The sequence below is a fragment of the Hemicordylus capensis genome, chromosome 3, assembly GCF_027244095.1.
Source record: "Hemicordylus capensis ecotype Gifberg chromosome 3, rHemCap1.1.pri, whole genome shotgun sequence".
NCBI classification, from domain to species: Eukaryota; Metazoa; Chordata; class Lepidosauria; order Squamata; family Cordylidae; genus Hemicordylus; species Hemicordylus capensis.
In genome coordinates this window covers 155,631,758-155,657,260 of record NC_069659.1, presented here as the reverse complement: position 1 = coordinate 155,657,260, position 25,503 = coordinate 155,631,758, and the positions used below count along the sequence as shown (strand labels likewise).

General features: G+C 41.5%; 1 long non-coding RNA gene across 1 annotated transcript; it reads left to right on the top strand.

Moving 5' to 3' along the window:
* The first annotated feature begins 470 nt into the window (after positions 1-470).
* On the top strand, positions 471-18,828 carry LOC128351602 (uncharacterized). The gene is made up of 3 exons (XR_008319901.1): positions 471-565; positions 5,705-5,770; positions 16,416-18,828. It is a non-coding gene; the product is annotated as an uncharacterized LOC128351602 (long non-coding RNA).
* Positions 18,829-25,503: the final 6,675 nt, after the last annotated feature.

Sequence of the window (25,503 nt, the reverse complement as noted above, 5' to 3'; positions counted from 1 at the left end):
TGAGCCCGGCAGGGAAGGGAGCGGGAGGACATCTCCCCGCCGCCCGTTTCCCTGCCGGTCTGCCAAAGTACTTTTACTTTTGCAGACCGGCAGGGAAACGGGCGTCCCACCCGTTTCCCTGCCGGTCTGCAAAAGTAAAAGTACTTTTGCAAAAAGTACTTTTACTTTTGCAAAAGTAAAAGTACTTTGGCAGACCAGCAGGGAAACGGGCGGCGGGGAGATGTCCTCCCGCTCCCTTCCCTGCCGGGCTCAGGCTGCAAAAGTCTTTAGGAAGGCTTCTGCGCGTGCGTGCGCAGAAGCCTTCCTAAAGTCTTTTGCAGCCTGAGCCCGGCAGGGAAGGGGGCGGGAGGACATCTCCCCACCGCCCGCTTCTGAAGAGTCATCTCGGGGCCCGGGCGAGATTTAAGGAGGCGGGAGGGGGCTTCAAGAGGGCAGCAGCAGCAGGGGGCCGGGGCTTCAAGGGGGCAGCCATTTTTTTTAAACGGAGCAGCCATCGGAGGAGGAGCCATCGGAGGAGCAATTTTTACAGTAAATACGGTGGCAGAGTGTGGAAAGCGCGGGAGGGGTAAGTAAAGCCCCCCCCCGCCCTTAATGGAACCCCTCAAACTACCCTTCCGAACCAAAACCACCCCGTGACCGGACCGGTCTGGAGGCCTTTAGAATGGCCTCCGAACCGGTCTGTGCACATTCCTACTGCTTAGTGTTCCCCTCTGTCAGAGATTCCACCTCAATGTACTTTGTTACTGAACATAATCAAAAGATAGATCTTTACTGTATCTAGTGTCAATGAGTACCACAGATCAACTGACAAAATAAATGGTAATACATATAGAATCATTTCTGTTTCCATGTTGAATATGTTATTAACACATTCCTCTCAATATTTGAATAATGCTTTGTGATCCAGGTCTCTGAAATTCTTTCAGCTGCTAATACCATTGAGTTGTGATCAACGGATGTGGAGTAAGTATTAGGAGGAAGGCTGCATAGTTTTTGTGAGCAAGGCCACAGGTCTACGCATGAGTAGACTTGTGAGAGTGTGATACTCTACTCATAGGTAAATCTGTGAGTAGACTCAATTCAACAGCAAAGGTTTTTGTCTATTCAAGAGTAAGGACAAAACATACTTGTGAGGGGTCTGCTCATGAATAAGGGTGTGTTTATGCAAGAGTGTGAGGGCCTACTTGTGAGTAAGCCTACAGGTTTACCTGTGACAAAGGCTGCAGGGCTACACATGAGTAAGTACAAGTGTCAACTCATAAGTCAAGGAGAGGTCTGCTTATGAGAAAGGTACTGGCGTACTCATAGAGGAGTTGTGACCACTCATGAGCAAGGGTGAAAAGGCTTCTTGAGAGTAAGGGTGTGGGTGTACTCATGATTAAAGTGAAGATCTTCTCCACTGTAAGGGTGCAGCTGTACTTGAGAGTAAAGGTGCAAGTCAATTCACTAATATAAAATGTGAAGGTCTACTTATGAATAAGAGTGAAGGTCTATTCATGAGTAAGTATACATGTCTACTCACAAGTAAGACTTGTAGTCCATTTACAAGCAGATTACCTGAGAATAGACCCCATTTCTTGCAAGTAAACTTTATGCTCATGAACCTAGTAAACCCTCTCTTACTCATGAGCCACCTACTTGTTCATGAGTAGTCCCCCTCACCATTACCTGTAAATATACTCTCTTACTTACAAGTAGACCCCACACCCTTGCTTACAAGTAAGTCAGCTGTAAGGACTGTAATATATGCATGCTAGGCATGGGTAGATAGCATGTTTAAACATCAAAACAGAAATTTTAACATTAACATGTTAAAATCTAATAACATTTTAAAACATTGAAACAGAATATAATATTTATTTGTTGTTATGGACCATTTCCCTTGGCAGTATATTATTTGACAGTAGATGATAACTTCTTCATTTTAAGAGTGATTTCATTCTGCCCCACATGAAAGATTCAAAATATATTACAACAATTTTGAAACCAAATACAATCGGAGACAAGGTGAAATATCCAAACAAATTTTCCAAATCCCAAGAGATACAAATTGAACTACCCTAACTCCCAGAGGCCAACATCCTAACGAATGAAGTGCTGCTGCTCTGTGAGATGCACCAATGCTACAGAAAGGCTCAACTAATTCAGCACTGACACTTGTGCAGAGGGAATGAAATCTGACTATCTCAATTTCTCCCAAAAATATGTCCCCGAGGGATGTGCAGCTTCCAAGGATATATTTTTGGGTGACACATGTGACTTCCAGGAAAGAGGAGATAATCAAAATCCGTTCCTTCCGAAGCATTGGTACTGAGGTATTTGGGAACTCATATACAGCACCAGCACGTCCAATGGAGCATTGATGTTTCACTGGTTAGGGTGTTGGCCAGTGTTTCTTTTCTCTTTTGTTTTGAGGACAAGATTGGTGAGTGGGATCCATGTGTGCTGCCCTATGCTCCTTTGGTGGGATAAAAATGAAATTATAAGAAGTTCTAGTAAGAACTAATCTGTCTACTTTTCTTTCACTGTCCCTACAACTAGGCTAAATTTGGTTCAAATCAGGCAGTTCACCTAACTGATATGGCTCACTTGTGCCTAAAATGTTCATGCATCCGCCATCTTGAATTGTGGTGGATGACATCACCACAAGCTATTCATTTGTGGTTTCCCTATGTGTCCCTACAACTGTACAAAATTTGGTCCAAATGAGTTTCCACTTGCACCTCAAATGTTCATGTGTCCACCATCTTGAATCAGAGAGGATGACATCATTACAAATTACACCCTTCAGCAATCCCTATGTGTCCCTACACTTATAGCAAATTTGGTTCAAGTCAGTTAGATGGTTCACAAGTTGGCCCACTTGCGCCTCAAATATTCACACATCCACCATCTTGGATGGGGTGTATGACATTATTACAAACTACACCACTGAGTTTTCCCTGTGTGTCACTCACTATAACTGTACCAAATTTGATTCAAATTGGTTAGACAGTCTACAAGTTAGCCCACTTGTGCCTCAAGCATTTATGTGCCTATCCTGTTTCAGATCAGTTAGGCATTTCAGAAGTTAGGCAACTTGTGCCTCAAATGTTTATGCCTCCACCAACTTGAATAGGGCTGCATGACATCATCACAGACTATGTCATTGAGGTGCCCCTGTGTACAACTGTATCTGATTCGATTCATATTGGCTCAGGCATTGCAAATTTGGTAGTGGGGGATACACACATACCCAGACACATGGACACACACACAGAATGCCAGGTGATCTCAGAAGCATACTGGAAAGTAGGCTAAAAATGATGTTACATCAAGTAATACACATGCATATGTGAACCAGTTCAAAATGTCTCTGGACTCTTAAGAAGTCATAATCAAAACCCTCCTCCTACATAAAGCTTTCTTCCTACTAAAGCCCTCTTTATGTTCAGTGAATACAAGGAGAGGGATGACAACGTGCCCACTAGTCACACTCCCCTGGATGACCCTGCATTCAGTACTTGTCTGCAGAGTGCCAACCACAAGCAGGATTTCTCCCATCACATGGAGGAACTTTCAGTGCATTGGGTACTACTCTTTGCAGACAAGCTCTAAACACACAGAGGCCTGTGTCTTGCCATGAGCAGTTTTCCAGATGATGCCTGTTTGCCCCCTTCACACATTCAGGTATAAACCTTAATTGGGCTATTATAGACCAGAAATCCAGATATGCGCTATATTTTAACTCCACCTGCTATTTTTTCAAAACATTCTTTATATGTTTCCACAATCATTCTCATACTCTAATTGCTGTAAGACTGAAGTGTGAAGGTTGCATTATATTGTCAGATAGATAGATAATCTTGGCCACTTGAAAACTGATTTTCAGTCATCTGGAGTGAATTTATCACACTAATCGTCTGTGTAATATTCTTTTCTCTTCCATGAACTTTGCACTAACTATAGTCCCATTCTCCCATGCAGCCCCAACATAAATGTGGGTCAGGAATGTGAAGCCAAGAAAACATGCCCATAAAATGAGTAATTTCTGGGTCCCAAGAATATCCCTGTATCAAGCTGGGTTTGGGTTTGGTTTTTTAACAAAACAACCTCAAATGATTTCTTGCCAAACAACTTCAAGAATGTTGGTCTGCTGCAGAAAGGCAGGAAGCACCTCTCCACAGGCTGCCTCAGGTTCATGTGAGGCATTTAAGGAAGTTGATGCTTAAGGCTTCTGACTTGAGCAGAGTCAACAGTTTTTACCACCCACCTCTTAACATGTGTCATGTCTATCACTTTTCCTTACAGAGCTTGTTGATTATGATGAGCTAGGATGCCTTAGATACAAACATAGCTGAAGCTCCATCTGTTGTTATAGAAACTAGCTTCATGACTTTTATTTCTTATTTAATGACATATTTCTTGAAGTCATCATAATTGCCTTTCCTGTCCACTTTTGCCTTCACTGGTTGTACCATTAAAATACCACCCTTTGCCATGAACTCTTCAAACACCAAACTTATGAAGATCCCCCATGGAGTCATGTGAATGATGTATATAATTTGTGATTCACCTTTTCAGCAGGTGACAAATAGTGTCTGACAACTACATTATTAAGCTACACTATGTGTGTTCTTGCCTTTTATATTTTTAACATTACTTTCTGCCTCTCTTAGGATGTTGTGAACTAAGCCTGATTTGTATACTAGATATGCTCTGGAGCTAGCATATGAAATTAGGCTGGTTTCACCGGTGTCACAAAGTGACCAGTTCTTTATACGGTGACCATGTATAGTCTGAGTGTGAAGGTAGAAAGAAGAAGACCAAAAATACTTCAAACAATTCAATGGGCTTTACTGATTATTGAAGAACAACAGCATCAATCTGAGCGGAGAACAGAACAACCAATCTGAACTACTACTAATATTTCAATCATGGCTTCCAACATCATCAGCCCTATTGTGTGTGTGTGTGTGTGTGTTTAATCTTCCTAAAGCCTAACATAATTCAGACATAGATGGAAGGGTTGGGGAGGTAAGGAGTGGTATGGTTGGGGACATCAGGAATTAGTAGAGGTATGAGGGAGGGGAAGAAAGGGGAAGGAAAGAGGGATCCACTATTGTAGAAGCAGCATATTACCAGGATCTGAGGCTTGAGAGTTGTGAGACTTCAGATGGAGGGGAAACGTGGGTGCTGGAGAACAGGAGCCTGGGGTGCAAGCTTCAAGCAGTTAAGCAGGCTGGGGACAGATGCTCAGAGTGAAGTGGGGAGTGAGAGCAGCATGGCTGGGGGAAGTCTTGACTTCTCACTATGTAGCAGGGGGTCACAGACAGTCCCTTATCCCTAGAAAGAGTTCCTGCTTTTGCCCCACAGCTTGGAGCAGCGAACCCTCGGATTGTTCTTGAGCAAAGTCTGCTGATTAGGCAAAGCTTGCTAGCTCTCTGTTCAGTATGCTCCATCCTTATAGTTGTTTCTACCTTTGATCTCCATAGAGTCTATTCAAAATGTCCTCATCCTTCCTGGATCCCCAAAAGGTGACAATTTGCTGTTACCCTCTGGATATTTTTAAATTATTAATATTAGTTCAGGATATTAGCTCAGTCCAGGGTGAGCACCATCTCCTGTTAGCTGCTGTTTTGGGGAGGAGATTGTTCTATTGAGATTTGCCCAAAGCAAATCTGCATCTCTGAGCTTGCAAACGGGCATCTTTTCTTGTTCCCAGATTTCTGGCGCCTGGTCCCTTGACAGTGTTAAAAGATGTTAGCAAAGAAGAATCACAGCTCTAAGTGTAAGACAACAATTAAATCATTCTCTTTTGTGTGTATCTACCTAGGGTGGAAATTCTAAAGACAGCAATCGGGTATAACAATACTTCTAATTCTACATAGCGAATGATTCTCAGAGAGAGGATTATCACCTTTGGGCAGAGCAGAGCAATCATCAATGATCAACATAGACTTTTTGCAGGAGGAAATGTGAGCCCAGCTCCCAGCTTCCCCCAAAGGCATTACCTGAAAGCTAGCTTAGGCCATTTTAAAGAGTTTAATCATTTTACTCCATTTGTATTCCTGTTGCAAGGAGTTCAGTGGTACTGGCAATGATCAGAACTCAATCTGGCCTGCTGGGCTATGAGTTCTGATTCAACACGAATGAGCTGGGCACCAACTATCCAAATTGCTAGTGTGTGTAAGTATTCCTGCCATGCAACTGTAAATTCTGCAGTGAGAGTACTTGGATATGTATGAGACACCTGAAACCAAGCATGGACATTTTGTCTCTCGATTATCCATTTCACAAACATTGAGAATACAATGCTGGATTGCCTCTGCTTTCACAGCAATTACCAAAGGCATTCATGAGACCTGGGTGTCATGCCCTGGTCAGTTCATCTGAATTCAGGCCTTAATTGATTCCTCAATAAATGGAGTCAGACACAGGTCTGGATTCCATATAATTCTGAGTTGGCAAATCTGGGTTTAATGTTGGGGTCAGGGTGTCCCCAATAAGGAAGTTTCTGGTCTGGATATGAACCCTCTGATAGCCTTGTCTAATGCTGATCCATTAACAAAATGAATTCTTTTTAAAATAATTAAAAAGACACACCAATAGATTCTCAGAACAAAAGTACTGAATGAAACAGAAGACCTGGTCCAGTTCCAACCCTCCTCTCCCTTTCTCTCCTGTCTTTAAAGTCTCCTTTAAGGTCTCCAAGCATCAACTCACTAGGGGTGTGCATGAACCCCCAAATGTGGTTTGGTTCGAATTCAAATCTAATTCAAATGAAACCGCATTCCCCAGAACTGGTTTGGTCGAACCAATCAGCCGGTCTGGTCTGTTTAATCAAAATGGTTTGGTGGTAATGCTTGTAAAGGGGAAACCGGTGAGGATTCCCCTTTACAAGTAAAGCGGTGGGGGAATCCACCAAAACATGGTGGGGGAGCGGCGAGAAAGGTGCTGACTGGCTCCCTGCCACTCACCACTCCCTGCCCCCCAGTTCACTCCAATCACCTCAGGAAATAGCTATTTAAACAGGCTGCCCGCACCACTGCTGTGTGTTCAAACTTGCCTGCTATTTAGGTGGGCCACTGGTGAACACGGCAGGTTGTAGGTGAATAAAAATCAAATTTGCTTGTGTGCAGCCTATTTTAATGGCTATTTCTGGAGACAATTGGGGTGTACTGGGGGCCAGCCAAAATAGAAAATAGATGGTGGGTGCATACTGTTATTCTGTTGGTTTTGAGGAACATTTCCATTCTTCTTCTACAATCCCCAACTTTTGTTTCAACTAATGGTGCTGTGAGGAAATGACTTGCTTAGCAAGCAGGAGGTTGCTGGTTTGAATCCCCACTGGTATGTTTCCCAGACTATGGGAAACACCTATATCGGGCTGCAGCGATATAGGAAGATGCTGAAAGGCTTCATCTCATACTGTGGGAGATGGCAATGGTAAACCCATCCTGTATTCTACTAAAGAAAAACCAGGAGTCGACACCAACTTGACAGCACCATTTACCTTTTACCACCTTTTAGCAGAGAATTCCTGGTGTATGTGGTATATGCATCCAGCCTGCTAATTCATAGCTATGCAGCATCTCACTGGTTCCAGCAAATTTTTAAGTCCCCAGGTAAATCCCTTAGCCTCCAAGGATTCCCATTAGGACAGAGAAATAGCTTGACTTCATGGAGTCTGTCTATATAGTTTCAGCATAAAAATTGCCTTGGACAGTGCAGGAGCATTGGACTGCAAATAACATAGGCACATTTGCCTCCACACTCAGGCATGCCAGTCTGCTCAGTGGGTTGCAATAAAGATAAAAACTAGAGTGCTTCAGATAACACTGCAATTGATAGTCTTAGTCCTGCTCTTTTCTAAAGATGTCCACCTTAAGCCCAGAGTGAGACTTACATAACAATAAAATAGTGGTACATAAATTCATGGTTGAATGATGTGGGGAGGGTTAATGAGAAAAAACCAAAGTTTATTCTAATGTGCAGCTGTACACATTTTGTATAGTTGGGGTGTGTGTGTGTGTGCGTGCAGTGGGAATTAAGTTTTTGTGCAGCTGGGAATATGGGGGTTTAATATGGAACAGTTGTAGAAACACGAGAAAAAATGAAACAGAACATTAAGATGATTATTGTTTCTTTTCAATTTTCATTATTTTATATCAATAGTGAGTTATTGGGACTAACTACTTGATTGGTCAAAAGCATTTATTAACTCATTACATTCTATATTTAAACAGCTTAGCTGTGAAGGATGTGTCAGTAAGTGATGCATGAGGTACATCAGCAAGCAAAGCTGTTAGAGGTGGTGGTGCACAAGCATTGCAGAAGACCTGGTTTTTCAACAGAAGTGTTGGACCGATGTATTTTCATTCTGATACAAAATAATATAACCATTAATTTACCAAAAGGGTATTTTTAGTTAAGAATAAAATTTAAGGGATACAACCAACTGATCATAAGACTGAAGAATAACTAAATATGCATATGTATACCATATACAGCATAGGCTTTGTGCATGCCTTGTCCTAGCCAGCAAGATACTCCTTCCAGAGACAAAGTGGCTTAATGAAAGCAGGACTTCTTTAGCAACCTACTCCTGACTCCAGCAGCTACAGTTCTCAGCATCCACCTCTGAAGTGACTTCTTCCTTCTCAGCCCAATTTTTTTCAGCAGACAGCTCAAGAGACAGGACAGGCCAACTCCACTTCCAGATCTTCAAGTAGCTTCTTGTCTTCCTCTTACCCTTACCTTTCTATCTTCATTAATTACAACAGCAGCTACAGGCAGGACACAGACCTCTGTGTCGTACTACAGTTCCCAGGGTCCTTTGGGGCCTTCATCTTCTGCATTAGTTTTGTCCACCCTCCCTAAGAAATGAAGTACAGTAGGATCTCGTTATTCGCAGAACCACTATTCCCGGTTTCGCATATCCACGGGGTGTCTAATAGACACTCATTTCCAGTATCTATTCACTTTATTTTGGTCATCGGCCAGACAAGATAACATCACATGAATATGTTTCAGGATTTGCAGATAATATAACAGAACTTGGCCACCAAATTAGAAATTATAGCATTAAAATTGGACAGCAAGAAATGAAGATAAAAGCCATCAGTATGGTCAGGAACACTCTTCAAGATTGGTGAGATAAAATTTGTACGGATATCCTTGTAAGAGTCACAAAATAAAATTACATTGGTGGTGGATTCTATAGCCCCTGAGCTGCAGGTGCATAAACACAAAGAGAATGGGATCCCCTTAAACTTCCCCTCTAAAACAGCCATGGGGAGAGCATTAAGTTGAGTGAGAGTTAGGGCGCACCTAAATTTTGGGATTGATATGTTACTTAAGTAGTCAACAGGTTTCAGATCAAAAAGCTGATTACCCATGTACAAGCCTCTTGGTATCCTAGCTGCTTTGCCTTGTAATTCGGTATTGAGAATGCACCGTTTAATGGCCCTCATGGCTTGGAAATGTCCAAGCCTAATAAAGTCTTCCTGCAGGAGCCCATAATGTTGTAATTTAGTTTTAGCCATCAGCTTCCATTTCCAGGGTTTTTACCCATCTCCCTTTTTCCATTTCTGTAATGCCTTGTTACTTGAAGTTCTGTTACTTGCAGTAGTAGCTGAGGAACAGAACCCACACGAGTAATGAGGTTCTCCCATCACATTACTGCTTCCAGAAATTTCAGTTCAGCACAGGTTCTTCAGGAGGCAACATCTCTCAGCAGAGTGTCAGGCTTTACAGACTGGATTTGGCCAAAGAGCTCAGGACTTCCAAACACAATAAAGGTCGGTTGTGTAACATTAAAGTGAATAGGGATGTGCGAAACATTTCGGATACAAAACGTTTTGTACCCCAAACAGACCATTTCGGATCTTTTGTAGACAAAACAAAACACCCATTTTTCAGAACTAAAAGTTTTGTATACAAAACAAAACGTCCCTGTTTCAGCTACAAAACCTTTTGTTGCTTCGGACCTCCATTTTCTGGTGATCTCTGAGTCAGTCTCCATTTTGTGTTTGACATTTCTTTGAATTTCCCACCCTTCCAGCCTTCTGATTGAGTCCACAAGAGTGGATTCTTGTTTTTCACTGACAATCTCATGTGCTACCAGAGAATCTACACTGAACACCTCAGAAACCACAAAACCCAGTACCCTATGGGCTTGTGGGTATGGGGGTGGTTGGCACCCTATGTGCACTACACCACCACTCACTCTGGGCCACCCCAGTGCCCCCCAAGTGGAATTATGGGGCTGCTGAAACCTCCATTATTCCCTATGGGAGAAATCTTAAAGACACATAAACCAACAAATCACAAAAAATCAGCCCTTTGCCCAATTCCTTTGAAATAATTCTGGTAGCTTTCTTGCCCCTATTGGGTACTACCGCCCACCACACTCCGCTCTGGGTCACCTCTTTCCCCTCGATGTGAAGCGATACATTTGCTGGAATCCCCATTTTCCCTATGGGAAAATTCTTAAAGATGCGTAAACTTTAAAAATTCACAAAAAAATCAGCCCTTTGCCCAATTCCTTTGAAATTTGGGTGGTAGCTTCCACCATTGGGCACTACCACCACCCCCACTCTTTTTGCCTTGGGACCCTTTTTTAACATACATACATAATATTTATTCGGTCATTTGACCAGCAGTTTTACAAATACAAACATTTCAAACATGAACTAAACATTAGAACGTGTTTTGCAGAGAATATAACAATATTTTGCCACAGTTCTAATTTTAACTTCATCGCATAAAGAAAATAAAAACCTCAATAAGATATCATCTTCTCTTCCATTAAGATTTATCAAGAGAGGAGAAAGTAACTTTCCTCTGGCTTCATCATAAAAACTACAATGTAAAAAGGCATGTGCTATTGTTTCAACACAGCCCATGCCACAAGGACAAACACGATTTGCCAAAGGAATTCCTGCATATCTGCCAAATAGGAAAGCAGACGGAAGAACATCTAACCTGGCCAGCATCATGGCTAGTCTATATTCAGGAATCGTAACTACCCGAAGATAGAAGGCCAAAATAAATCCACTCAGTTGATCACCCAAGAACAGTATTTTGGATATCTGGGAGATTTCATACTGCAGCTCAATATCCATTAGGCGTTGAATAATTTGGGTACGAGCTCTGTCATAACCGAGCTCCTGTATAGCCTCTAATGAGGATCTACAGTGGGCCAGCTTATCAATGGCCTCAGTATACCATCTGAATTTAAAGGAGTCCTGTTTTATGAAAGCAACCAAACCCTCCTGCAAAAAATAAATTTTTAACCAGTAAAGGATAATAACTCTCCATAAGCATATCTGGAGCCTAACCATTCTGACCTCTCTTCTCAGAGCCACCGTGGGGGCACATCTAGGAACAGCCAGTACAGCTCTTAAAAATTTAGACTGCAGTGCCTCCAACGGATCAAGGTTTTTAACTATGCCCAACTGAACTCCATAAAAAGGTTGAGGCAAAACCTTTGCCGAGAATAGTTTAACCACGCCTGGGACATAGGATGCACCCTTAGTATAATAATAAGAGAGTATTGATTTAACTACTGGTTTGGCCTTTAAAATTGCTGAGTCGAGGTGAGGTTTGCGTGAACAGGAAGAATGAAATAATGCTCCTAAATACCTAAAGGACTTAACCTGCTCTATCCTATGTGAGCTTATTGACCACCGGTGCCCTCTGGGCCAGTTTGCAAAAACCATAACTTTTTTCTTATGGTAATTGATCTCCAAGTTCTCCTGAATACAGTATTTACCTAACAAAAGGAGAGCATGGTTTAGGCCAATTGGTGTTAGCGAAAGAATCACCATATCATCCGTATATAGTAAAACGGAGACATGCCTAGTCGTGATCTTGGGAGGATGCGTGGAAGGAGACGAAATAAAAGAAACCGTAGAATTGATATAAAGGTTAAATAGCAAAGCATAGGGGCCAGTATACATCCTTGACGGACCCCTCTATCTGAAGGGATTGCAGTGGTCAGAGCCCCTCAGAAGTTGTAACCTACCTTTAGAGTGGAACCAGAATATAAAGTAAAAATTAACAAAAGCAGTCTTTTCTTGATACCCATATCCCAAAGTCTTTTCCAGAGTCTTTCACGGGGGATAAGGTCGAACGCTGATTTTAAATCAACAAAGGCTGTGAACAGTCCTCTATGTGGTTTCGTTGAATATTTAGCTGACAGGAATTGAAGAACCAGGGCATGATCCAAAGTGGATCTTCCCTCTCTAAAGCCCGCCTGCTCTAGAGCCAGGATATTGCTTTCCTCAAGCCAATCTATTAGGTTTAAGTACAGATGTTTAGCATATATTTTGCTAATTATGCTTAGCAAGCTGATTGGGTGATAGTTTTTTGGATCGCTCCTGAGTCCTTTTTTATAGATTGGAACCACTATAGCTACTTTCCACTCATTTGGTATTAACGCTGTTACATCTATAGCCGTGAAGACTGAGGAAAGGGGCGGGACCCACCAGCTCATATTTGCTTTAAGAGCCTCTATAGTGATACTGTCAATTCCAGGGGCTTTCCCAGAGGGGAATGAATTAATCAGCCTCTCCGCCTCTGCATGTGTTACAAGGAGCCACGCTGGAGTATCGAGAGTCTGGAGTTGCTGTTCAAAGTCAGTGCTACCACTGGCTTTGATAGCTGGTTTTTGATACAGCGTACGAAAGTAAGCTTCCCAGATTTCAACAGAAATACATGCTAGAAGACAAGGTGTTGACTAATTTAATGCAGGGGTCACCAATTTCCAAAACCTGATCTGATTTCTCTCCTTAGCTGCCTCTATCAAGAGTTTCCAGCCCTCTTTGACTGATTCTGCCTTCTTCCTCTTAATTAGTTGTTTATACTGAGCTTTCTTTTTTGCAACCTCTACTCTAGGAAAGCTACCAGGGTCAATAGTAAAGCTTTTAAAAGCTCCCACCAGTTCCTTTTTTGCCGCCCGACATTCTTTGTCATACCATCACTTGGATGGAAGTCAGATTGGGTGCATAGACTCCATATTAGAATTTGACATAGCCAAGAAAATACAATTTGCAATATTTTCATAGGAGCCAAGGATGTCTTCCATCTGATGGATGGGGGATATATTTAAAATCCGATCCCGCCATTTAGACATCTCCACAGAATACAGTAAAGCAGAAACTTGCAAAATGCTACTTTTTGTCCACTTTCTACCTGGAACCAAATTTTCAGTATTTCCACTGGCATTTACACAGTCTATCCCAGATGTCCAGCCAGTTACCCAAAAGCAACACTCAAGGAGGAAATGATCACTTTCAGGGCGAGGGATCACCCTTTTTAAAAATCCAAATCAATTCGGATCCGGATTCTGAAAATTCGGCTACAAAACAAAACAGGGGTGATTCAGATTCAGAAAATTTGGGTACAAAAACAAATGGGGGTGTTTCGATTTGGATACAAATCAAAACGAGAAAATTCCAAAATGCACACCCCTAAAAGTGAATGTGTCTGTCCATTTCCAGAGAGCATTGTCAATAGGACAGGCGTTTTATGTTACATTACAGGAAATGTGACTCACTCTGTTTTGCTCTTCTGGTAGTCTGTTCAGTTGTCTGCATTCCCTTGCTTCCTAACAGAGTTTTCTTCCCTTATAGTAAAATATGTAGCTTCTGAAAGATTCTCCACCAGTTCCTGGTGGATTTATTCCCCAGTATTTATCATGGAATATGAAAACTAGATATTTGTGTTCACATCAGACATGTTGTCCTTGTTGCACTAGCCTTATAACAGGTTTATAGCTAAAGTTGATTAAAGGCCAACAGCTATGCACCAACAGCTATGCAGTTTTTGAGCAGCCATTTTGTGATGCCTCTTTTGTATGACAGCTTTAGAATTTATTTATTTATTTATTTATTTGAAATATTTATACCCCTTCCCTCCAGTACACTACTGTTCAGGTTGGCTCACAACATTAATAAAATAAATACAATGTAAAGTAAAAGATTAATGAAGTTAAACAAGTTAAAAGACCAGGATAACACCACATTTAAAATTACATTTTTAAAAAAAGGTTTCAAATTAAAAGTTTTTAATAAAAAGCTGTAAACTATAAAAACTAATGAACCTTCTGGATATAAGCAGCTGGTAAAATATTTTAAAAACCTCTTTAAAAAGATGTGTTTTTAAATGGTTTTTTTTAACATCCTGTAGAACCTATTATTCCTACCATAGAAAATTATCAAAAGATTTTGCAGGACAAACATTTTCTTATATAGGATAAATTCAACAGAGGATAAATTATAATCAACCCATCAGTTACACTTTTTGCAAGGTGGGAGTCTCAGTCCTATGTTTATGGAAGGAAGATGATGGCCACATTTACACATAACATGAAACTGGAGGTTTCTTAACCTCCGGTTTCATAAACTATATGTCCAAATGTGGACAACGGGAGTTTAGCAAAAAAAAAAATGGACCCACGATTTCCCTCCTTGGACTCCAATTTGTACCTTTTGTTATCTCTAAGTTTTGCCACCTTCAACCCCAGTTTGGTGATGCCAGCATTACATCTGAATGCTGGCACAACAGTTTTCTCCTTCTACAACTGTAGTTGAGGGCGGAAGCTCCTCTCTCACTCTGGCTGCTATTGGCTGCCAGTGCTGTCCTTCATTAAAGAAGGAAGCCCCAGCAGGCAGTTCCCTCTCCTTTCCGCAGTCAGCAAGACTGCAGAGACGGAGCTCTCTATTTCGTCTGAATGTGGACAGAAGAGCTGGGGGAGGGGGTGTGAACCCACGGCTCCACATTACATCCAAAGGCAGCCATTCTCATCCATACTTTGCAAGGCACCTTCTTTCCCCATCTCTCTTTTTTTCCTATCCCCCTTTTCTTCCCTCCCCACTCTCTCTTAAGTTCTCTATTCTTTCTAATTTTCCTTTCCCACTGTTATCCCCACCCCTTAGAAAAAGTGTAGGAGTTGCTCATGGATTCAGAAGGGGAGGGCTCCATTGGCTCTTTGTGCAGTTGGGGGGGAAGCTTAAAATAAACCATGCAATAGTGCATGCTCTTCAGCAGTAGCTCATAACTTCCTGAGCTATTCTTCCTACTCATCACTAACAGTGTGCATTCATTTTAAAAATGTTCAGAAATTAAAATGAATGACATCCACTCATTCTAAATAAATGAAAATGAATGGGCTCCAAAAGAAAATCCATTAATTTTTCACTCATTTAGAGGACTCTCAGGATCCATGAAATAGTCTTGGAACACTGTATACTGTGTATACAGAAATATTGTATTTCTGTGTATCACAGAAATATTGCAGGGACGGGGAAAGAGAAAGAATGGTGAAACTGATGCAACTTTTTAAAAGGCACCTCTTTGTCCTAGAGGTCTAAAATTTGGTAGATCTGATTCAGTGGAGTGGTTGTAGTAATCCTGAATAATTAACATCAATAGGATGGAAAACTCAGAAGCGACAAGCAACAGAAAGGTACTGAAAGCAATTGGTCGTATCTAGGCCTGTGCCCGTTTGAAAATGTTGGGATTGGGTCTGCCCCAATTTGATCCAATCCAACAAATGTTGGTTCAGGGTACTTTGGATCCTTCAGAATGTTAGGGTCAGGATTGGGGTTGGGGTCAGAATTGGGTTTTTTTCCCTTCAGTGAAAATCCCCAGAAGAAAAGTAATATCGCATCAGATAATTTCAGGGGAAGTTATGCAACATCAGATAATCTAAGGGGAAGTTATGCAACATCAGAGAATCTCAGAGGGAAACTTAAAATTGACTGCTTTATTTTTTTTTAATGTGAGTTTTTAAAATGGGCAAAAATGGGTTAAAATGGGAGGTAATTGCACAGGCTGGCAGTCAAGTGGGCAGATAGAGGGCAGAGGTTTTTGGGTTTTTTCCCTGTCAGCCATAATCCCTGCGAAAAGAGAGCAGACTCCTGCTGCCATTTGAAGCTTCAGAAAGCTTTGATTTCTCCTGAACAAGGCTGGAGACGTCAGAACTGAAATGGACATCTCTAGTTTGGACTGGGAACTTCTCTGACCTCCTCTGAAATGGCCCATATTGCATCATTTCCAAAGTTCCTGACCCAACATTTCACAGCTATAGTAGCATGATTACCTCTAAAATGGGGATCCATTCTATAGTGTCTTGCAATTCTGTAGACCAGATACCTTGAAGTAGCAGCAAACTTTCTGAAGATTTCATGTCATTTGGATGGAAATGTACAGGTTATAGATAGCAGAAGACTATCTGGGTTTCTCATTAGTATGGAATCAATGGGGAAAGAAAAGCAAATGAGGAAAATGGAAACAAATGAACAAAGGTCAATTAATTATAAAAGGCATTTAATTATGATGAACATATAACAAAATGAACAAAACAAAATGAAACAATTTTTGTTCTTGCATACTCCTACTGGTCATAATTCACTTTGCTATTTCAGTTACAGGTTGGTCACCATCAACTATGCACTGCAATGTTACATCCAACACAAAGCAATAGAGCTTTGTGGTAGTGCTGGCAATCTTTGGCATGGCAAAGGAAAGGAGTCTGGTGATCCTTCGAGCAGTTTTGGAACATAAAATTACAGCATCTGATATAATCTGTTAGATACAATTCACATGTTGTCAGTTCGTCAGTTCAGTCATGTTTATCAAACTTAAAGTGCACCTTCTGTTGCCTACCAGATCCGCATGGAAATGGCATCACACAACATTTCCTAACAAACCATTTAATCCCTTTGCCCTTCCTCTGTTACACGCAAGGTCAAAATGTTGTATTACAGCTATTGCTCTGAAGGGTATGCATTTCTTAAATGTAAAATGTCATGCTGTGAAACTTTTGAGAAAAATAAAATACCTTGAAACACAGGTTAGATTAGCAGACTAGCAGTCTTAGAACACTAAACATTGAATAGCTTTTATGTGTTTAAAAAACCCACACACAACCCTCTTCTGCCAATCTGGCTTCCAAGTAAATTAAGAGAAATTGTGGCTCAGTAGCACAAGAAAAACAGAGTAGTAGATGATGATTTTCACAAAGTGATGTTTCTTGTATGTTATCCTGAATTAAATATAACAAAATGTATGACTGGGACCCTTTTGCTTCTCTTTTAAAAGATTCTTTGGTGGGGGGAGCTTTGAATTGGTTTATTTTTGTAATGCTGATATGTACCATACTGATAAAAACGACAGCTTCTACATCTTCCTGAGCCTCAGCTATGATGTAGCTCATTACATTAGCACAAAGAAAGCAGGAAATAAATTACCAAAGTGTATTCAGGCATGGCTACAGATTTGACAGAACCTACCCTGTACAAGATCCATCATTCTGGAAAGGTCCTGCATACTGAAGGGACAAGCTTCAATGAAATTAAATTCCTAAAATAGAGGCACTCTGTTTTCCAACTCTTAATATCAGATGCAAAGAGGCCTGTCATAAACGCAAAGTGTTATTGGATGAAGCAGTTTCTGTTCCTTGGCAATCAGGATCTTTAATTTGTGCCTTGTAAATGAAGCAAGTTAGCAAGCATAAGGATGCAGTATTTCATTTAAGGCCTATGGAGATAGCTTCCACAGAGCACTAAATCTGTTGACTTAATCTGTGAATGTTTGAAATGAAACATATTTGGAGTGGAGTTAGTTAACCTGAAAATGTGAACCTAAATTCCTTGTTGATCAATGTCAGTTTCATAAATTTGCTGTGCTGATGATTAATTAAACTTTCAATAAATTGTTCAGGGTGCAGATTAATACACTGCCTGTTACCTTTCCAAAAACTGGAATGCTTACCGAAACAACAGGCATGCCAAAGAGTATACATTATTCCAGAATATCAATACAAATTTAATTTCCCCCCTCCCCATTAAATGATCTTTTCCAATGCAGCAGCTGCATTGTATGACATGTTGGAAAAGGGTAACGGTCCAATTGCAAAGGGGAAATAACACAGCAAAAAGCATAAATTAGCATGGCTTTCTTCAGTCTTTTAGAATGCTAAGCTGCTTAGCACACAGATGGAAAATAGAATGTGTCTACATATGATGCCCTTTCAGAGTATTGATTAATGGCTGGCAAAATATTATATTGTGTGGAAGTTCATTTGGAGGGAGGGGTGGGAAATGCTGCATAATGCAAGCGGTTGCTTTCTCTTTACACTTTTAGACTATCTGGAGGATACAAAGAGAACTAGATGTGTCAGTGAACTCCAGAAATATCCAGTTTCAGCTGGATTCCCTAGGACTTGTTAAATTGTGTCCATTTTTTTTTTACATCCAGCTGGACAAGCCAGATGTATGAAATAAGTCTAATTAGGTCAGGTTTGGGTTGAGCTTCTTAGGCATGTTTGGGGGGAGGGGGGCTTTAGGTGGTGATGCCAAGCCATGACTGATCATTAGAACCTGGAGGCCTCAACCCTTACTGAAGCCTCTGTACTAGATTGAGGTCTTCCTCGTGACCTTCTCCACCCCGTCATGACAAGACAGATGCAGGCCTTTGTGTGGCACAGATGTGGCATGCAGGGATTGGGTGCATTAGTAGAGCAATGCCTGAAGCCAGATTTGGGTCACAAACCAGTGTTGCAATACTAGCATCCAGAGACACTTTCTTATGATCTGGGATTTAGCTAGTGACTTGCAGGATTATGAGAACGATTATTGTAAAGCCTATGTCATTTCTTTATGGTTTGGGAAATTTTACAAAAACGTAGAAAAATCTAGAGAAAAGAAGGCAAATGTATCACCATTAGGATCTACTGAAATCAACTGCAAGGAAGGATTACTAATATGGCTTTCAACCAATTAAAAATTTGGTAATTGATTATCTATCTGCCTTTGAGCCATTTTTCTGAAATGTAATTGATTAAATTTAAATATGTAATGTAAACTACCCTGAGACATTTTTGGAAGGGCAGTATAGAAATAAAATAAAACAAATAATAAAATAAATAATGTTACAATGTTCTAGGTACATTTTTTGATATATAGTGGAAGTATTTTTAAGCCTGTTATAATAACGGGCGCTAGCTTTTTTTTTTAACCCCTTTAAGCGTTCTTCCTTTCTTTTGGGTGTTTTTTTTGTCGCTGTCTCTCTTCCTTTCTCTCATTTCCTTTCTTTTTTTGTTCTCCTTTTCCTTTTCCTTCTCTCTCTCTCTCTCTCTCTTTAATATGGTTTATTCTTTTCGTTATCTTATTCTCGATTCTTTCTGTTGTGGGCATGTTTTTTGGGGCTGTTGGTTTTTTTGTCTCTCTCTCTCTCTCTCTTTCTCTCTGTCCTTGGTTTCCTCCACCCTTTTCTAATTTACCCTTCCCTCTCTCTGCCCGATTCCTCCTTTTCTGCCCCCCCCCACATGTTTAAGGGCCAGATTGGCCCATGCGATTGCCGCCACCGCCGCCAACCGCCCGCCTTCCCAGATGCCGAGTCCTTCTCTGCCCTGGCCCACGTCAGTCGGGCAATCTAAAACCATATTCTGTGCAGGAGAGAGGAGCTCGCAAGCAGAGCTCCTCTCTCTGCAAAGCCTCTTCCCGAACTGGCGCTTTGGGCACAAAGGACGCCTATTGCATCCTTTGCGTCCATAGCAGCAGTTCGGGCTGAGGCTTTGCACAGAGAGGAGCTCTGCTTGCGAGCTCCTCTTTCTTTCTCTGATTATGGTTTTTCTTCACCCGATTGACGTGGGCCTATCCAGGTAAGGAGGACTCGGGCAGCTGGGAGGGTGGGCGGGCGGTTGGCAGCGGCGTCCGTGGCAGCATTTGTTTGGTTCGTTTGGGTCAGCAATTTGGCCTACATGGCCGCCCGTGGGGCCGGGAGAGGAGGACTTGGGCAGTTGGGAGGGCGGGAGAGTGGTTGGCGGCGGCGGGGGGAATCATTTTAGACAATACAGACAAATTTGGCCAACATGGCCGCCCGTGTCTGGGCGGCTGTATCTTTCTCGGCAGTTCTGGGCATGCGCAGAGCGCATGCCCAGAACTGCTGAGAAAGACACGGGCCGCATGGGTGCACACTCAAGGGTTTTATTATAGAGGATTTGATAAACAAATGGTACCATGAAATGTTCAAACCAGAGATCATTTTTATTCTTGTCTTTTTCAGTCTCTATTTACAATAACAGAAGAAAAATAAGGAATAAACATTGATTAAAACTGATTCACACTGACAAGTCAATTGAAGATTGTATTAATCAGCTGACAATCCTATGTACTCTTGCCTAGGAGTAAGCTCCATTGGACATGGTGGGGCTTACTTCTGAATAAGCATATATAGTTTGCACTATAAAGCTTATGGTAATAAAAGTACCTTTAATACAAATAATAGCATTTTATTTATAGAAGTTTCCTCAATTAATATTGGAGTACAGAAATAAAAGCTTTTAAAATGTGACAGGAAAAATACAGCAGCAGAACAGTTCATAAGACTGTGAAGGGTTCATTTGGGAATTTCAGGAGAAAATGATAAAACAAAAATAACTGACACAGCAAAAATGCCACAAGGGGAAATAAAAGAAGTTAATTTTTGGATGTTGCTAGGGAACTCAAAGTTGCTATATATATATAAAAAAAGGACAGCTTTGTGACAAGGTAGTTAAACCATATGAAAAGATAAGAGGTTCTTGGAAGTAGTGACTTGTAAGTTGAACTGAGATGGGAGACATGTTTCTTTAAAAACTCCCTTTCCCCCCACCCCTGGGCAACCCTCCCCCCCAACAAACTCCTACTTTATTTTGGTGATTTTTCTAGAGGACCTGTGTAATAGGACAGAAATAATACATTCTGAGATTGGGTAAAAAAGTATTACTCTCTGATCAGGCTTTATGATATAATCACAAAGTCAAATCTCATAGCTCTTGTGGTAGCAAGCATGACTTATCCCCATAGCTAAGCAGGGTCTACCCTGGTTGCATATTAAAGGGAGATTAGAAGTGTGAGCACTGTAAAATATTCCCCTCAGATATGGGGCTGCTCTGGGAAGAGCAGAAGCTTCCAAGTTCCCTCCCTGGCATATCTCCAAGATAGGCCTGAGAGAGACTCCTTCCTGCAACCTTGGAGAAGCCACTGCCAGACTGTGTAGACAAAGCTGAGCTAGATGGACCTATGGTCTCACTCAATATTTGGCAGCTTCCTATGTTCCTAAATTACATCCAAATTGATGAAAATACTTTTTGTTCTCGGTCTGATTTGGCTCTATGACATCATCATGTGGACAAATCTGATTGGCTGCATGATTTGTCATCATAATATTGCCTACATGATCCCTGATATGTGGGGACACCACAAATAGATGTCCTTTAACAATGCTGCATTTAGGACAACAGATTGGGGAAAGAAAAAAACAATGGGCCGTATTCCAAAAAGGTAAGCAAAGGAGGGATTAACAAAAACCGCATTGAAGCTCCCCATTTGCTTGTAAGTGTTCACAGGTGAAATTACAGTGTATCTAAAGTGACTGTATGTCAGCTTAACCACTGAGCACAACAGAAGTAGTAATGCTATCAGCACCCTACTTCAAAATCCTTAATCCATTCATCTGTTAAACAACTGTGCACAACTTACAATTCAAAACTATTGTGCATTTTCTTCTGTGCCACAGATCTTCTCTATGTCTGGCAATCTGTTTAGGCTGGAACTTTATGGGTACAGACCGAAGCTTTATTTGTGAGCAGAAGAAGTGTTCTAGTTCAAAAGAATCACTGTAAAGTATGTCATATAAATAATGAAAAGTATATTCTGTAATCCAGAGCAGTTTAAATTACATAAAGGACACGATCCAGACTAAATTAGTCATGATTGAGCTCCACTGAAATTAATAGGATTTATATGAGTCATGTCACAAATATTTCAGTATTTGCCTGCAAAATTCAATATTTTCAATATGTCTGAGCAAATTCAATATTTGCTCAGACATGACTAATTAGTCTGGATCCTGTCCAAGGTTGATTGATTGATTTGATTAAGTGCCATCAAGTTGGTGTCCACTCTTAGCGACCACATAGATAGATTCTCTCCAGGATGATCTGTATTCAACTTGGCCTTTAAGGTCTCTCAGTGGTGCATTCATTGCTGTCATAATAGAGTCCATCCACTTAGCTGCTGGTCGTCCTCTTCTCTTTCCTTCAACTTTCCCCAGCATTATGGACTTCTCAAGGGAGCTGTCTTCACATAATGTGTCCGAAGTATGATAGTTTGAGCTTGGTCATTTGTGCCTTGAGTGAAAATTCTGGATTGATTTGTTTTATGATCCATTTGTTTGTTTTCCTGGCTGTCCATGGCATCCTCAAAAGTTCTCCAACACCAAAGTTGAAAAGCGTCAATGCTTTTTCTATCTTGCTTCTTCAAAGTCCAGCTTTCACATCCATAGAGTGTCACGGGGAAAACCATTGTCCGAACGATTCTAATCTTTGTAGGTGTAGACATGTCACAGCGTCTAAATATCCTTTCCAAGGCCTTCATTGCAACCCTACCAAGTGCTTGTCTGCAGCGTATTTCTTTACTGCTGGATCCTTTACTGTTGATGGTCGATCCTAAAAGGCAGAAGCTATCCACCACTTCAATGTCTTCATTGTCAATGCTGAGGCTGGTTGCTGTACCCATTGTCATTAGTTTAGTCTTCTTTACATTTAATTGTAGTCCCATTTTTTCACTGTGCTCTTGACTTTCATTACTAGAGCTTGCAGATCATTCACATTCTCAGCTATCAGAGTGGCGTCACCAGCATAGCGCAGGTTATTGATGTTTCTTCCTCCAACTTTAAAACCACACCCATCTTCTTCCAATCCAGCTTCCCTGCAACTGGTATTCAGAGGTGTCCAGCATCTGAACCTGAAGGTAGCCTTAAGCCACCATGACTAGTAGCCATGGAAAGACTTGTACTCCATGAGTTAATTAGTCTGAAAGAAGGAAATACTGGTAACCTATACTATGGATGCTTCATTTTATGGCTTGCTCATCTGAAGAACTAGCCACAATAAGGTGTTGAATCCTAGTAAATGCTGCACACAGTAAAAGCCAAAATATATGTTTTTGTATGTTATTCAGAATACTCTTCTGGGGGGGGGAGCATTCACGAGTTATTGTCAAAACATTATTGATGCCATTAATTGAATTTATCTCTGTTGTTAAGAAAAGGCAAATAAGAGCATAGGCAGAATAGGTAGAGAGATATAAAGATATAATACAAATATATATATATATTTCTCCTGGGTGTGCCTTGGAATGTGCGTCCTGGGGCCCAGCTGATTGGCTGGGTGGCGGATTGGCTGAGGCATACCCAGGATAATTGGCCGCTGGTGGCCCGGCTGCGGAGGCCAGGTGGCGGACCCGGCCGCAGAGGCCAGGCAGTGGTGGGCCTGACCGGAGGCCAGGTGCCCATTGGAGGCTGGGGCAGCAGGGAAACGGTGGTGGAACTTCCCTGTTTGCTGCTCAGGAGGAGGAACGGCAGCAGCAGGGTCCTTTTTGGCTGGCTGCCACCCAATAAGTAGGGCCTGTGGCAGCGGTAAGGTCTGGCCAAAAATGGCCACCTGCCACAGTAAAGTGGTCAGTGTGGGTGTAGGGGGAGGGAGGGCAAGAGAGAGTGGGGCAGGAGGGAGGGGAGGAGGCAGGAGGGAGAGGGCAGGAGCAGGAGGGCAAGAGAGAGTGGAGCAGGTGGTGGGAAGGAGAGTGAGAGAGAGGGGTGAGAGAGTTGGGTGGGAGGGGGAGAGACAGGGCAGGGCAGGATGGAGTGGGGAACAGCTGGCCCCAAAGAGCACACAGATGCTCTGTGCAGGCTGGCTAGTTAAAAGAAATAATGTACTTTAAAATGAAATTGCTTATGTTTACTTTCTATTTGGAATAATTCCGCATTGTTCCTTTCCATCACCTGCTGTTCTTTTCTTTTTTAATAAATAAGAGGGGCTTTATTGCTCCAAGATAGCAAGCAACACAAGGTAGTGATAATATATTTCAGAAGTCTTATGAGGTAAACATGTTGAGTTTATTTTAGAGGGGGTGACTTAAATGAAGGCTTTCTGAATTATGAAGAGACGGGAAACAGAGATAAGGCTCAACAACATTAAAAACATATAGGATAATCCAAAAAAGAGGAAATTTAGGCAGAGATAAATACCAGCTTAGATGCCAACAACAGGTGGTGAAGTAAGTAATATAAATTAGAATTCTTCCCCCCTCTTCCCAAAGAACAAAACAAAACAAACATTTATGAATTAAGAGGAGATGCTAAAGAATACAGGGTCTTCTGCATTCCAGAGAGGTGGGTTGTGAGATCAGCACACTGCTGACTTAAATTGGTTTAACAATCATGTCCCACTCTCAGGGAACCCTGGGAACTGTAGTTCTGTGTTTATGGGTGTTCAAGGGAACTCTAGCAGAGAATTTTCAACACTTCATCAAACTACAGTTCTCAGGGTAGCTATACAGGAATGCTGCTTCTTCAGCTGCTGGGTTTTTAAAGTTTCAGGGCCTATCTTGAGGCTTCGTTGCCGCCTGCATGAAGCCTTATGGCTCTGTTAGACTGCACATCATTTAAACCACCATATTTGAATATTACGTTGAGGAACTTTCCATCCTGAAACCTTTCACTTGGATATAAACACATAGACTTCAGGATCAAATTAGGCAAGGCACTGGAGAGCCATGATTGGATCTCTCATTTCTATTTATTTCAAAATCAGCCACAAGGAGCCCCTGGATTTGATAAGGATAATGATGCACATAGGGTGTGGTGGGGGGAAGGCAGTGAATTAGCTCGTTCTTCCCTATGCCCGTTTCCTGGTGTAAATCCCTCAGAAGTCATTTGCCCCATTAGAGAAAATATGTGTATATCCATATGTTTTCCCCTATAGGGCAATTAGCTTCAGGGGGAATTGGGAAATAGCACAAACAGAAAGGGTCTGCTTTAAAATGACAATGAATAAGTGGTTTGCCCCTCCTTCCCCAAAAACAAAAGAACTCAGCCAGGAACATTTGTGATTCAATTGGATTAGGATGATTTGTTTTTGAAAGTTATCCTCAAAAGACTTGGGCTAAGGCCAACCAATAGGATTACAATGAACCTAGAAACAGAAAAATGAAGAACATTTGCTTCTAGTTCTAGTGTGTTTTGTACTGTTGAAAATGGTAAAAGATATACATTTTCACAACACTTAATGCTTGGCAAATCCTCTAGGAGCATTATGTGCTCAATGGCATCTGAACATAAACAGAGGGAATAGCAGACTATTCCTCAAGAGGGGAAGTTTCTTCTTCTTCTTCTTGCCCATTAGTTTCAAATAAGTTGTTGGTAAACATCTCAACATGTCAGTTGCATGAAGGCAGGACTAGGCTATTCATCCCCTAGCAAGCCAAATGCAGTTTAACAGCTATGTTCTGTGACCTGCCAGGTGCGCTTGGTATCTCGTTTTGGAAGCTCAGAGCAGGTGACAAAAAGAGGCGGCTTTTCACACCCATCTGAAAATGGCAAATGACAAACCTGCACTGAGGAGAGTCATTAATGCAGGGTCGAAAGAAATGATAGAAATGTATCTGCAGGCAGGAAATATGACCTTTG